Below are 14,197 nucleotides of genomic sequence, written 5' to 3'. Positions count from 1 at the left end.
TTTTTTTTCTTTTTCCAATTACTTAACAGTATTTTCATATTATTTCAATGTAGTGTTGCAGATATGCGCCGTGCCGCAGCCTAGCAATGAGGAGCTGAAAGAATTCACGCTTAATTGTATTTCATAAATCATATTGGGAGCCCCTTCAGAATAAGCTCCCTGTAACAAAATGATAAAATGGCCAATTATGAGAAAATTCCAGGCTCTGTAATTTACTAAACACACTCCAGAGAGAGTCTTTTGAGGGGAAAGATAGACTCCCTGTTGAATTGTTTTCCTTTAGAGTGGCTTTACATTATATTACTAAATAAATGATAATTGTTTGTGATCATTCGTGCTTGTTTTCAACAGATCTTTACACACACAGCATCCGTCACTTTGACCAACTGACAACCCCCCCCCCCCCAATCAGGGAAATTGGACCTAGACTAGTGTTTGCAGTCTAAACTATAGCCTTTTAAACGCAAATAACTGAGGTGATAGGTAGAGATAGCAGCTCCATCACTCTCAGAGCTGCTCAAATTCCTAATCACAGTATTTGTTTTAGCTTTTACAGGTTCTGCCCAAACCTGTGAGCTGAATTCTCCTGATTCGTCAGCTCGCGGATGACCAGATCTGAGGACACTGGTGTCAGCGAACTTCGAGCATCAACTTTGACCTCTCAGTAAATTTAGCTGGACCCATGGTAAAATGATTGTGTATATGGAATTTATTAATGTCACTGTATTCTGCGTGACTCATTTCACCAAAAAAAGAAACTCCAATCTATTATGATACGATAAGCTTCAGTCAACGTGCCCTAGTAAAATGTAATTAAGTACACTACTACAGTTTTAAACCACTGTAAAGATAAAAAAATAAAAAAATACTACAAAACAAACTTTTACAGAACAAAGTTGAAGACACAGAAGCTTTTATATGTTGCAACAACAATGACAAAGGGACTCTAAAGAGTCATTGAATCATTTATTTGAGTTGATTAATTGAAATGAAACAACCAAATGATCTAATTCACTAAAATCAGCTGCACTTTTAAGCCAGTTTAAGAGAGTCATTAATTAGCTCATGTGTCTGTGAAGCTTTACATGTAAAAAAGATGCTTTGTCACGCAACTGGTTGAAATGTGTTTGTTACTTTGTAAGTAATACTCATATATATATATATGCATATATATGTGACTTATGTTCAATGATATGGAAATAAATTCAATGTCAATTCAGTGTTTTTTTCTTTGTCTTAATCTTTGCAAATATTGATATATACAATTAATTATGGCATATAATGTAAGTAATTAATTAGATTAAGATGCATTATACAAAAGAAAAAAAACTTGGGTTTTACAAGGTTTTGAAAACTTGTATACAAAGAAATGTTTAAATGTAATGATTCTAAAAATTTCATGTTGTATGACCATTAAGTAAAAAGTATTATATTTTATTACCCCTTCTGAATACATTTGAATATAACTGTTTTTTAGTTCTACGTTTTGAGGTAAGTTTTTTTCTTCTTCCTAAATATAAACTAATAATAAATCTCATTACATTTTTTGGGGGAAATCACACCATATGACATTTTAGAACCTGAACTGACCTGTTTTATCCTAAAATTACCAAATTATCTGTTATTTTTAAAGATTTGCTAAAATATTGTTCTTTTATATATTTATTCCTACATATGTTAGTTGCACCACATGACAGAAGTTTTCAATTATTAATAAACAGTAAGTCATTCTTGTCATTTCTTTTTTAAAGAAATAATAATAAATGGTGTCAAATTAATTAAGTAGGGTTTACTTTGAGGAATTTGTGATATCAGGAGAACAGTTGCATCACCCTGACATTTTTAACATTTCCAACCAAAAACAACAAAAAAAAGTAATTCAAGTAATTACTTGCATGAATCACATTTTTAAATGTATTTTTAAGTAAATTAATACATACAAAAAGTTTAAGAATCTTAAAATTCAACTCATTAAAACCCTTTATTGATAGACAACTTCTGAATAATGCAGAGGAAGTATATACGCCTAAACATGTTATGCCTCTGTCTCCTACTGCACTGTATGTAAATGAGTATATGAGTCATAATTAATCTTAGTGTAGGGCGTCCCATTGGAACGCAATACAGTAAGGGAAGGTGTAACTGTAGAACTTTTATGCAGTATCAATGTGGCAGCCCTGCGGTGCTGAAACTCTGTCACATTACTGTCTCTCTCGTTCTCGAAGCTCCCAGGCCAGAGCTGTGCTCTCCGCATTCAACAGTCTCTTTATTCCAGCACAAAGTGCTGTGACACACTGCTCTCCATCAGCTTCCACTGCTTCCTTTTACCTCTACCTGCATTTATATTCGGGCACATTCTGGTGTTTACGGTCACTTCTCAAGTACTATTTGTGAAAAACAATATTACCTCTCATAACTGATGTTTTTGAACAAGCACCAAGAGTCCATTTGCGACAGAGTGGAGAAGGTCCTGACAAACCTGAGCTCCATCCGTGTTTGGACTGTATTGCATTCTACGTTTTACCAGGTTTACACTGAATGTTATTAAAGCAAGTTGACCGCAGGGTCAGCGCGAGAGCGTCCCATGAAAACAAACAATTAATTTGGCATTGATGTGTAATGGTATGATCTCCCGGCAGGGCCACATCCATTGTTCGGCTGGAATTAACCGTGACAGGTCATGTGTCACTGGGCACTGACCTCGGTCCATTCACTAGCCCACACTTGCATTAGCCATGGCCCGGCAAGGGGTCAAACACAGTTACAAGCCAGCCAAACACCCCTCCCAACACACATGCATACAAAACACACACTGCCTTCCAGTTCCTGGCCACTTCTGACCACGGAAGTTCTTGCCAAACAAAGGCATACCGTTACCAGGAAGGGGATATGTATTACTGTGATGACATTTCTGCAAAAAAAATTAAAATAAACACATAAATACATTGCTAATTGCATATTTGGCGACAATGTTTTATTATGTTAGCGTTTTATTATGTGTCAGTTTGGAAATGAAATGTCCAGTGAGTGGTGCTAAAAGTGTTTTCAGTTTTATCCGAAGCGGGTGAACGCAAATCTGGAAAAGTTTAATTATGTTGCTTGTTGTAGGTATCGCGAAAGTTTAGAAATTTAGCATCTGGTGAGTGATGCTAAAAGTATGTTTGGTGTTATCTGAAGCAAATGAATGTGAATCTGGTTGCGTCTTATTGCATTGTTGTTGTACGCATCACGGCAGTTCAGAAATTAAATTCCAGTGGGTGGTGCTAAAAGTGTGTTTGGTTTTACCCAAAGCAGATCTGGAAAAGTTCAATTATGTTGTTGTACAAATTGCGGGAGTTCAGATTCATCCAAAACAGACAAACATGATTCTGCCAGCATTTTATTATGTTGTTTGTTGTATTTATCACAACTGTTCAGAAATTAAATGTCGAATGAGTGGCGCTAAAATAACCTTCAGGTTTATCTGAAACAGATAAAAGTGAATTTGTAAATGTTTTATTACGTTGACTGTTGTTTTGTAGCAGTTGAGTAATTCAATGTTTAGTAAGTGCTAAAAGTGTGTTCGGTTTTATCCAAAGCAGATGCATATGAATCTGGCAACGATTTATTTCTTTGGTTGTTTGTATTGCCACAGTTCAGAAATGAAATGTAAGCTGAGTGATGCTAAAAAAGCTAATGCTTTGTCATGTTTGAAAATCACGTACACTAAACCGATAGTGTTAAGAAAAGCTGGTAATGTTAACCTGATAATGCTGTACCAGGTGCGCTACTGAGCAAGTTTACTATGTCACAAAAGCCAGACATATGGAACAAAGTATGTGATGCAAATGTTAAAATGTAATATTTAAATCATGCACTACAGTAAAAGTTATAGTATCGGGCAAGGAAAGTAATGAAAATAAGCATTTATTAATCAATTGCCAAACCTTGCCCTGTAATCATAATTTGTGTGAACAGAAATACAAGTTTTATTTCATTTCAACTGGAAACCGCAGTGAATTTTAAATATGTATATGCACATTTAGCAAAATGTTTTTTTTTTTTTGAATAAACATACTGTAGGTTGTCATCTCTTCCTGTGAAACTGACAATGCCAATATGTCCATGACACCTTTAAATGAATCATCACATCTGAAGAAGCATAAATTCTAGTCAAAGTCATCTAGCATTCAGAGAAGAGCAATGTTAGCTCTGATATATCCGCCACGGGCCACCCATCATGTTGGCTTTATGTTGTCCGTATGTTATGTTGCTGTTATTTTGCCGTCTCCCTCAGGCACAGCTCAAAGTTGCTGACTTCATTTACCGCCAGTCACCCGAGGCTTAGTCGTTTCGACGCATGTGGTGGATAGTCATAGGTGGTTAGTGCGCTAGTACACCTGACAGATGCACAGTGCAACTGCGGTATGTCGAAAAACATCTGATCCCGTAGCCTCGGGCCACAGATACAGCAGAAACGTGTTGTGTGGATGACGGACAGTTATGCAAAATGATATTCGTGCTGCTAATCCTACTTAGCATACATCTGTGATGTGTTTGTTATCTACAGCGTTTCACAGGTATATCATCCATATTTAAACACAAGCAAACAACAGCTGGAAGTTGACAGTACACGTTCTCCGTTGTGAGAGACAGGAGCCTCTTTCTCTGTTAATTGATTGGGTGTTGAGTGGGCGGAAAAGGCAGAGCTGAAGCCCCAAAGCGCAGCGCCTGAATTAAAACTTCAATCCCCCATGTAAGACTCAATTTCATCCATGACCCAACATTATACAAATGAGCAGACAACTGATATGTGCCTTCTCCATAGATGGAGTCCCTGCGCTGTAGGCCTTCGATGGGGGAAGGGGATTGACCCTGCTGTTCAACTCATCTCTTTCAACGTGAGAACAGTTTTGAAGGATCCCTTGAAACACGTTTATTTTGTATGGCGTCAACAAGACGGCAGGAGTTCAATTATCTCTCCCACAGAAGGTTTGATGGAAAGAACCTTGCAGGAACAACCAGAGAACAAGTTTATTTCTTAGATAGCTTATGAGACTTTTTTTCTTAAGCTTGGACTATTTTCACTCTTGATTCAATCCTGAATGTGGGCCATACACTCAGAAATAAAGGTACAAAAGTTGCCCCTGGGCCAGTACTCTTTCCAAAGGTACTAGGTACCAATATATACCTTCAAGGTACTAATATGCTACTTGTAGGGGTACATGTACAAAGGTGCACCCTTTAAAAAGGTACTGCCCCAGCGACAGCTTTTGTTGTGTATTATTTGATTCTGTACCACGGCACAAGTGTTATTAATGTGAATATTATTGGCAGCTGTTTACTACTGTCACTAGGTAACGACTCATGAGGAGAAGATGCCAACTTACATGCTATTTTATTTATTTATTTTTTATTTTTTTGGATTCATTAAAATATGCACTGAAATAATCGCATCTGTCTGCCAGAAGAATGAATTGCTTCAACTTTAACATGACTAACAGCAATGGGAAATGCATGATATTATAATAGGCAAATTATATTTCATTATTAATGGTTCATTTACACAATTTACTTTGGACTGCTTTTAAACTACAGATCCAAAAATATCTTGCATTTTAAATAAATATATTGGCAGTTATGTGTTTTCATGTATACAAAACATTTCATATTGTTTGTTAAATTAAGTGTGTTTTTTTTAAAGACAATTAAAAATATATAATTTTTTAAGCAAATTATTTAAACTGTTATATGCGCGTTATATCATGTATATTAATATGTATGTAACATAACATTGTAAATTATGTAAAATTGTAAACTTAAGATTATATACAGTCAAACCAAAAGTTAATCAGACACCATATATATATATATATATATATATATATATATATATATATATATTTGTTTTTTTTTTTGTTGTTTTTTTTTTTTGGTTTTTTTTTACTAGTGGGTGCAGGACACTATAGTTCATAAATGTAAGTGTGGATACCAAAATAAAGTGAACTGTGACATATTAAAGTCAAAAATTCTTCATTCAGTGGACTACCAGTAAAATTTGGGATTAAAAGACTTTAACCTGGCCAAGTTTTGCTTATGTGTTTTTTCTTTAATTGGTAATGTGAGGTTTTTACATCACAGACTGAACAAAATTAAACATTGCTTGGTAATTGGTTGAACTAAATTGGTATTATTTAATATCTAATTGTGTACTGAAATTTAGCAGATAAATAATTTATGGTTGACATTATCAAGATGAATTTGTTCTGACACAGTTCCACTCTGAGTTCCTGTCATATATATATATGCATTGATCAAAAATACATTAAACCAGTAATATTTTGAAATATTATTACAGTTTAAAATAGCTCTTTTCTATGTGAATTTATTGTAAAATGTAATTTATTTCTGTGATGCAATCTGAATTTTCAGCATCATTACTCCAGTCTTCAGTGTCACATGATCCTTCAGAAATCACTCTAATATGCTGATTTGATGCTCAGAAAACATTTCTGATTATTTTCAGTGTTGAAAACAGTTTTGCTGCCTCATACTTTTGTGGGGAGATTTTTTTTTTCATTTAATTTTTTCAAAAATGAATAAAAACTACAAAAACAAATATACACATGAATAAAAACAAAATATGTGTGTATACATGTATATATTAACATGAGCTAATGTTCTCTGAACTAACATAAACATTTTAATTAACTAAGGTTGTAAATGCTCTAAAAATATATTGTTTAATGTTATTTCATGTTAGTTAATGCATTAACTAATTTTAACAAATTAAACCTTGTTTTAATACTTCACTCACTCTCACACACACACACACACATCCACATTTCAGTTATATATGCATAGTTAGTTATATATAGTTACAGTTTGTTAATAAAACTGAAAGCAGAAGCAAAAACATGAGTGAAACACTGAATCTGACTAACTGAAAGAAGAATAACTGATCATGTGATCATTTCCTTGATTGCAGGACAAACAAACACATCATCCCACGGCAGCGGCTCCTTAAAATGGGTGACAGTGCCATTTGAATGGCATAGAGGGGCCGTTATGAACTGATTCAGTGGCGTGATGACTGGACATATTCTTATGGCCACCGTGGGGTAGGACGACGTGAACAGTGCAGACTTCATAAGAGCCCACACAAGATGACTGTCTGCTCTTGACTGAGGGATTGTTTATGCTATGAAAACTCTCACAGCAGCAAACTGTAATATCACCGCCAGCCGAGATTTGTTTTGTTGTTTAGAAACAGTAATGCTTTTGCCTTTGACAGTAATGAATGTCTCTTTTAGGTTTTGGTGCTGGGCAAAGACAGTTTTGATTGTTTGTGTTGAAATGTTCATCATATTTCAAATAAAAAACTTGCAGAAATTAAGCCCACGTTGGTAGGTCAAGGTATCGTTCTCTCAGTGCTAGCATTGTGTCGTCCTCCCTGGAGACCGTTAAATCGGTCGCTTAGAGAGAGTCATGTCACAGGAATCTTTGTCATCGCTAGATGATATCTGGGCTGCAGAGAACTACTTGCCTTCTGGCGTGGCCATACAAACTGTATGAATGGAGGATGTCTGGACTCTGATCCAGTAATTTGAACTCCAAATGGACAACAGCAACAAGTCATCCAGAAACTCTGCTTGTGCCCCTGAAGACACACTTTAATTAGGGCTGTAAATCGATTAAAAGTTATAACCAGTTTAATAAATTAAATCATATGCCAATATCCAATGCCAATTGAATTAAACACAATCAATTGTGTACATCACATTTGCAGAGAAGACTGCGAGATTAAATCATTGGTTTTTAACACTTACACTGGTTTTTACACTTCATTTTTAGTAAAATAACACAATTAACTGCATACATCAAAATTTAAAAAAATTAAATTGTACACTGAGAATATTCATTAGTACTAATGAGAATAATCAGTAAAATAATAACTGAGAAATACTACCAGATGCATTACTTTAATGAGAATTTGTGTAATTGTCATTTTATTTATGTTTATTAGATTTATTAACACTTTTTACAAGTAAGTTATAACAAAATTATAAAATATATATCTACTTTGTATTTCGGGCACCTTGAGGAAGGTCATCGCCGAAATGGCTTCTACATGTAACAGCCAGGACTGGGTTTGTTCCATATTTCTGTATGATTTCCCAGTTGGAGTCAAAGCCCTTTTTGGAAATGCAGAGAGAGAAAAAAAGCCAAGAGCCAAGTTTGCACATTTTGGAAACATAAGGATTGACTTCAGTGTGATCAAGCCAAGCTCTCAAAGAGAGTCATGGGAGTGATTCAGCAGACATATGGCCACACAACCATATCCAGCATCTGCAATTCTCATCCCATTCAATCCCAGAATCACATGGGATTATATTCTTGGAAAAAAAGTTGTTTCTTTTTGGTCATGTAACAGGCACCCCCTTTAATTTGATCAATGACTTGGTGCCAAAAACAACAGCAGGTGTATTGTTATGGTAAAATCATAAAATGGCTTCTGTAGTCTGAACGTAAACTAGACTTTGGGAAGACAGTGAATGTTTTCAAATTAATGAAGTTGTAAAGAATTAAATGCACTTTATCTAGAAATGACTACTTAAAGTGTCAGTTTACCTTGACCTTTTTTATTATTATCATTTGGCTAGTTTTGCAGGGAACATAGAGGGCACAAAGCTCAAACAACAATTAATGTCAAACCTGTCTTTATGTTTTAAGCCTTGCATGCATTGACTTGAGCACCATGACGGTCAAACTTGGTCGGCTCGACCCCAAACAGAACTTTTAGGTCCATTAGAGAAGAATGTGGCTATGAGTCCTTGTGATATAAACCATGCAGGGAACAACACTCACCATCCTTGCCTGTCATTCACCCACGCCATCCTTGAGCTCCCATTCATGGAATCTCTCTAATGAGAGTGGAAATGTCAGCTATGATACACTCGGAGAGAAGAAGAGAAACAGGGCATTGTACAAAGAGCTTTTATGTGGCCTGCCTTGTATTTCCTTCACACTTGTATTCTAGCCACTTTGTGACTTGATTAGTGGATCCTCTTACACATTCTTAGATGTAAAAAAAAGCACGATTTACTTGGGGATTATTTTTAATAAAGCCAAGTCGGCCTGCATTGTTTGTTGTGTGGCAGAGTGGTGTGTTGCACTGAAATGCAATGGGGACTGGGCTGGGTATTGGAATAGTGTCAAACTATTTAGGAAAACAGACAAGCATGTGCCAAAACCTGTTCATAAAACCTGAAGGTCTATACTCCATGTACTATGGTATCATCATGCTACCCTAAAGTACTTAAAAGAAAAGCACGGTATAAAAAAAGGTTATATTGTCATCATACATTTCCAAAATACTACAAGTACTTTTTCTAGTGTAACTGGCCCTACTCAACTGCTCCAAATGGGATCCGAACCAGATATAGCTTGTTAGTTATCCTAACAAGCCAAAGACCGCAGCCTCTAGCATTAATCATTAGTGTGCCTCTTGAAGCAAGAGGAGTGAAGTTTTACCTGCTCAGCTCCTACAAGCTTTGTTACACTTACTCCCCTAAACCGTACTACCTTCCGGGTCACGGCACCAACACAACTGGACCTACTTGTACCACTGAGAGTGTAACTGGTCCTACTCATACCAGGAGATTCGAGCGTAAACCACTATGGAAGGTGGGCGCACTAACAAGGGCACTAGAGATTGCACCCTCTAGTGTCAGTGCACCTCTTAATGGCAGGGGAGTGAGGTTTACCTACATATCTTTTACCAGCTAGCTTCCATTACCACCACCCCCACCCCCAAAACTCACTACCATCTGGGTCACGGCACCAGTGTAACTGGTCAAACTTGCTCAGAGTGATATTCAAACCAGAGCACTCCACTGGTGAGAGTAACAAAGATGCAGCCTCTATTGTTTGTCGCTAGTGCCCTTTACCTGTAAAGCTCTTACTAACTGGCCTTGGTTACACTCAGCCCCCTAAAGCTCACTACTATTCAGATCAGGACACCAGTTTAACTGGTCCCACTTGTACTGCTCTGAGTGGGATTCAAACCAATGTCAACTGGTATGGGCAGCAATAATATTTCACTGACAACCAAGGAATGGCTCACAGTTTTTGGATTTAATTTTTAGAGGAAATATCCCTTTAACCTTATACTGCTAAAGAAAATGCTTAAGCCTTAATGCTATGTCAATGGATTGGCTGTACACATGGGTTACATAGTTAATTACGAAGCCTCAACTCTAAATCCGTTAAGTATGATCAAATTACTCCCTCTGGAGACTCGGGAAATAAAACTATAAGATAGTGGTAACAAACCACTAAATCCAGTGTAAAAATGACCAAAATGGCACCCTGTCAAAATTAAACCTCATGAGTAGTATTAAATAAATCAACCTTCTCGTGACGGCCATGATGCACACTGCTCGAGTTATGACGATGTCCATGTGAAGCTCACTCTAGGGGGCTCATTGTTTGAGAGCGATGAGTGAATGCTGGTAATGGAATCTGCTTCAGTGATTTCTCAACTACAAAGAAGGAGAGGTGATCTTAGGTGTGACACTGGACATGATCAATCACACACAGACAGTTCCCTCAGGACAGAATAGAAAGGTCCATCCACCTGTCTCAGTCATCAAGATACGGTAACACATTCTGTGTGAGCATAGGACAGATTTACACTCAACTGCTGTTCTTCATCATGATAGAAGAATACAATACTGATCTATATGCAACATAGAATGTTAAAGGAATGTTCTGGGATGGGAAACAAATAGTAATACTATTTTACCATATACCATTTAAAACAACCATTTTCTATTTGAATATATTGTAAAATGCTATTTATTCCTGTGATCAAAGCTGAATTTTCTGCATCATTACTCAGTCTTCAGTGTCACATGATCCTTCACAAATCATTCTAAAATGCTGATTTCTGCTCAAGAAACAGTTCTTATTGTTATCAATGTAGAAAACAGTTATTCTGTATCATATTTTTGTGGAAACGATTACACATTTGAAATAGAAATCTTGTGTAAATGTGTTTACTGTCACTTTTGATAAATTGAATGCGTCCTTTAAAATAAATCTTACTGACTCCCAACATTTGAATGGTATGGTGTATGTATTTACATGTTTATATATTGTACAGTACATAGATTCGTAAAATATCTATTTGAATAGAGAATAATAGTATGTGAATAGAAACAATCCGTTCAGCATATCAGGACAGATCTCACAAGAAGCATATTTTTTATGTGGTATGTCTGTTATGATGTTATTATGATTGCGGTTAGGCTAGTTTAAGCCTCAGACGGAACGCCTACAATTCATTCTCTGACTGTGAAAAATCATTGCGTGATCATTTTCTTGATCTAGATCGCTAATATGATTGACTGATTGCCTTTACGCAACTTTGAGTGATGTTTGCGAAATAATAAGTGTTTACAACTTTGGATGGAGTGCGGAGTTAGGCTATATAAGAAGCGTATATGCTTTTATATGGTTTGTTATATAGTACATGTCTTCTTTTGTTGGTTTTCCCAGTGAGCTGGAGGTGAAAAGGTGTTCTGTTTTGGAAGTGAGACACAGTCTGAGTCTGAGTAAGTGGCTGGATTTTCAACACAATCAGTCCCACGATAGTGTTTCATGCTCACTCGGTTCACCTGTGCTGATGGATAAGCATGGAAACAGGCCAGGTTGAGTGAGCGAGAGAGAGAGAGGACACATGGAGGAGAGGAGGGGAAAGTTCACCTGTTATCTCACCTATCTCAATTGACTTCATCTACCGCCCACTCTCGGCCTCCCGCAGTTCAGCACAACATGCTACTGTCTGATACTCGTACTATTCCTACAGCATATAGTATTTATACTACATACAGTATGGACATTTTCTGTTTGCCAAAATGTGCAGATTGGAACAATCAGAACACACAATATCCCATAATGTAGTGCAGTGTGTTCAAGTGTGACAAACAAACCAAAGCTTCTCTTTTTTACATTTTTTTCAATTAAATTTGATTACAAAATTGTATTTATAACAACAAAATCAAATGATTCACATAGTATCTCACATACTTTTTTACAAAACAGCAAGCAGCATATGGTATGTACTGCACAGTATAGTATCCTATTACAAGAATAACAAAATTTTCATATAGTAACAAATAAATCTTGGTAGATCAATTTTGGTATACATGTGTTTTTGGTATAAACATATTATTGGTGTATGTTTTATGGGACACTTTACAGTTTTGTTTCAACTGTTTCAGTTTCATACATTTTTACATGGAACTCTGATCTCTGAACTCAAATCTTAAGACTGACTGACAGCCAGCAAATGTAAAGAGATGAGCTCTTACGTTTTTTTTTACGATTACTAATTTTAAAAACAAGGCTCATTTTGTCAAAACACTACAAAATTCACACATCCACACACACACACACACACACACACACACACACACACACACACACACACACACACACACACACACACACACACACAGGTATCAGAACATATTTTACAAAATGAAGCACTTCATTCAAATATTTAGTAATATTTATTTTGGTAACATATTTCACACACATGGTTCATACAATTGGATTCTGTTTGAACCACTTAGACACTGCTGTGCTCTATCGTAAGCACTTGTAACATTTCTATTTTTGATACAGATTTTTTTTTTTTTGAGATATTGTTAAAGTACATGAATATACTGACCAAACACAACACATGAGACAAGTACTGCACATTTATGAAAATACTGATTTCTAACCACATTGTAAAAACCTTCAGTACCTCATTGCAATTAGGCTGCATTTTGCACTGAAAATCAGAACATATTCCAAATACAATATAGAGTTTACAGTAAAGCACCTACTGTAAGTGTCTGCACGCCTGATGGCCGTGTTTGATCAATTGGTTCATTTGTGTAGTATTTTGGAAAGTAGTGCCTTAAAATGGCAAAGAAGTGACATCATGTTAGATTTATGTGTCTAATATAGAGAAGTGTGCTTAGTGTCTTGCAAAACAATGTGTGTAATGTTTTGCAAAAAGTGGGAGGCTGAGAATGTGCTTATAGTTGTGCAGATTTGGGCTGAGGTTTTGCACTTTGAGTTTGAAGTTTAACTAACTGTATGTTATTTTTAATTTTAGTGTGTGAGCAATCAAAAAAAAAAAAAAAACTGTAACAAATAACTAACAATAATGACAAAACAACAACATTTTACCAAAGGTCAAAAAGAGAAACCATAATCCTATAACAGTAACCACATAATATATTCATGCTGCAGTGCATGCTAGGAAATTCTATTTAAAAATTCTTTGTTCAGACAGCTGTGTTTGACTAGCCGGTCTAACGTAGGCTTCCATGCACTTTCAAGTAATTCACATTTCCTGGTATGTGCATTTTTTTCTTACAGTATATTCCATTTCAACACTTTTCTCTTTTGGATGCTCACTGAACCCTGGCCTAAACCTGTCTGTCTGACAAACATCACGGCAGGACTGACCAAGCCACCTGAAAACCTGCACGGGGTGTTTTGGAAAGCTCTAGGCCTCTCATGCCTGTTGTTACCTGTTTCGGATAAACAAACCCCATGGCAAGCTGAGAGGGAGTTTGCCACTGCGCACAGCGCTCGCACACTAAGCAAACTATCACCAGGTGTGCACGCATAGAGCCCATCTTCCGTCAGCGTCCTGTCATGCAGAAGATGTTTATCCAATTTGTCAAGATAATCTTTCCTCAAACAAGGCCTGGGCTGAGGCCTCCCAGCACACACACGCATACACACACACACTGCGAGACTGAAATGCAAGCCGTTTCCTCCAACTTCACTTCAGAACTAAAAGTAATTATATGTTTCTTAACAGAATTATCTGGCATTCCCCTTCACTTTGCCCACTTTCTCCACCACACTTTGGATCCGTTTCATCTGTCCTCAGATAGATCATCCGCCATATTACACAAATTTAGACTCTTAATGGAGTTGCGATCTGTTTATTTTTCCCCCTCTGGATTACTGCTTTATTAATGATGTCAGTTCTACTAAAATCTAAAAGGCATGCAAATTAGCATAAATAACACACGAGTCGCACACGCTGACACACACTTAAATTACAGCGTAAGCAAAAAATCCTCAAGCTGATGAATTTATAATGGATCTTTTCATTTGCCATGGTGTGGATTATTTTAAACGG

General features: G+C 36.4%; 1 long non-coding RNA gene across 7 annotated transcripts in view; it reads left to right on the top strand.

Annotated features, from left to right (window-relative positions):
* LOC109047876 overlaps window positions 1-7,219 on the top strand; it is a 120,786-nt gene extending 113,567 nt beyond the window's left edge. For 2 of the 7 annotated variants that reach the window (XR_006158060.1, XR_006158062.1), the window contains exons 5-7: window positions 548-685; window positions 4,550-4,735; window positions 4,808-5,714. This is a non-coding gene — a long non-coding RNA (uncharacterized LOC109047876). Of the gene's footprint in view, window positions 1-547; window positions 1,866-4,549; window positions 4,736-4,807; window positions 5,718-6,967 lie in introns of those variants that run through there. The other 5 variants (XR_006158063.1, XR_006158061.1, XR_006158058.1 and 2 more) reach the window with 5 other exon arrangements.
* Window positions 7,220-14,197: the final 6,978 nt, after the last annotated feature.

The sequence above is a fragment of the Cyprinus carpio genome, chromosome B22 (genome assembly GCF_018340385.1).
Source record: "Cyprinus carpio isolate SPL01 chromosome B22, ASM1834038v1, whole genome shotgun sequence".
Classification (NCBI taxonomy): domain Eukaryota; kingdom Metazoa; phylum Chordata; class Actinopteri; order Cypriniformes; family Cyprinidae; genus Cyprinus; species Cyprinus carpio.
The sequence above is the reverse complement of the archived record's forward strand: the minus strand, read 5'-3'. Positions and strand labels throughout refer to the sequence as shown.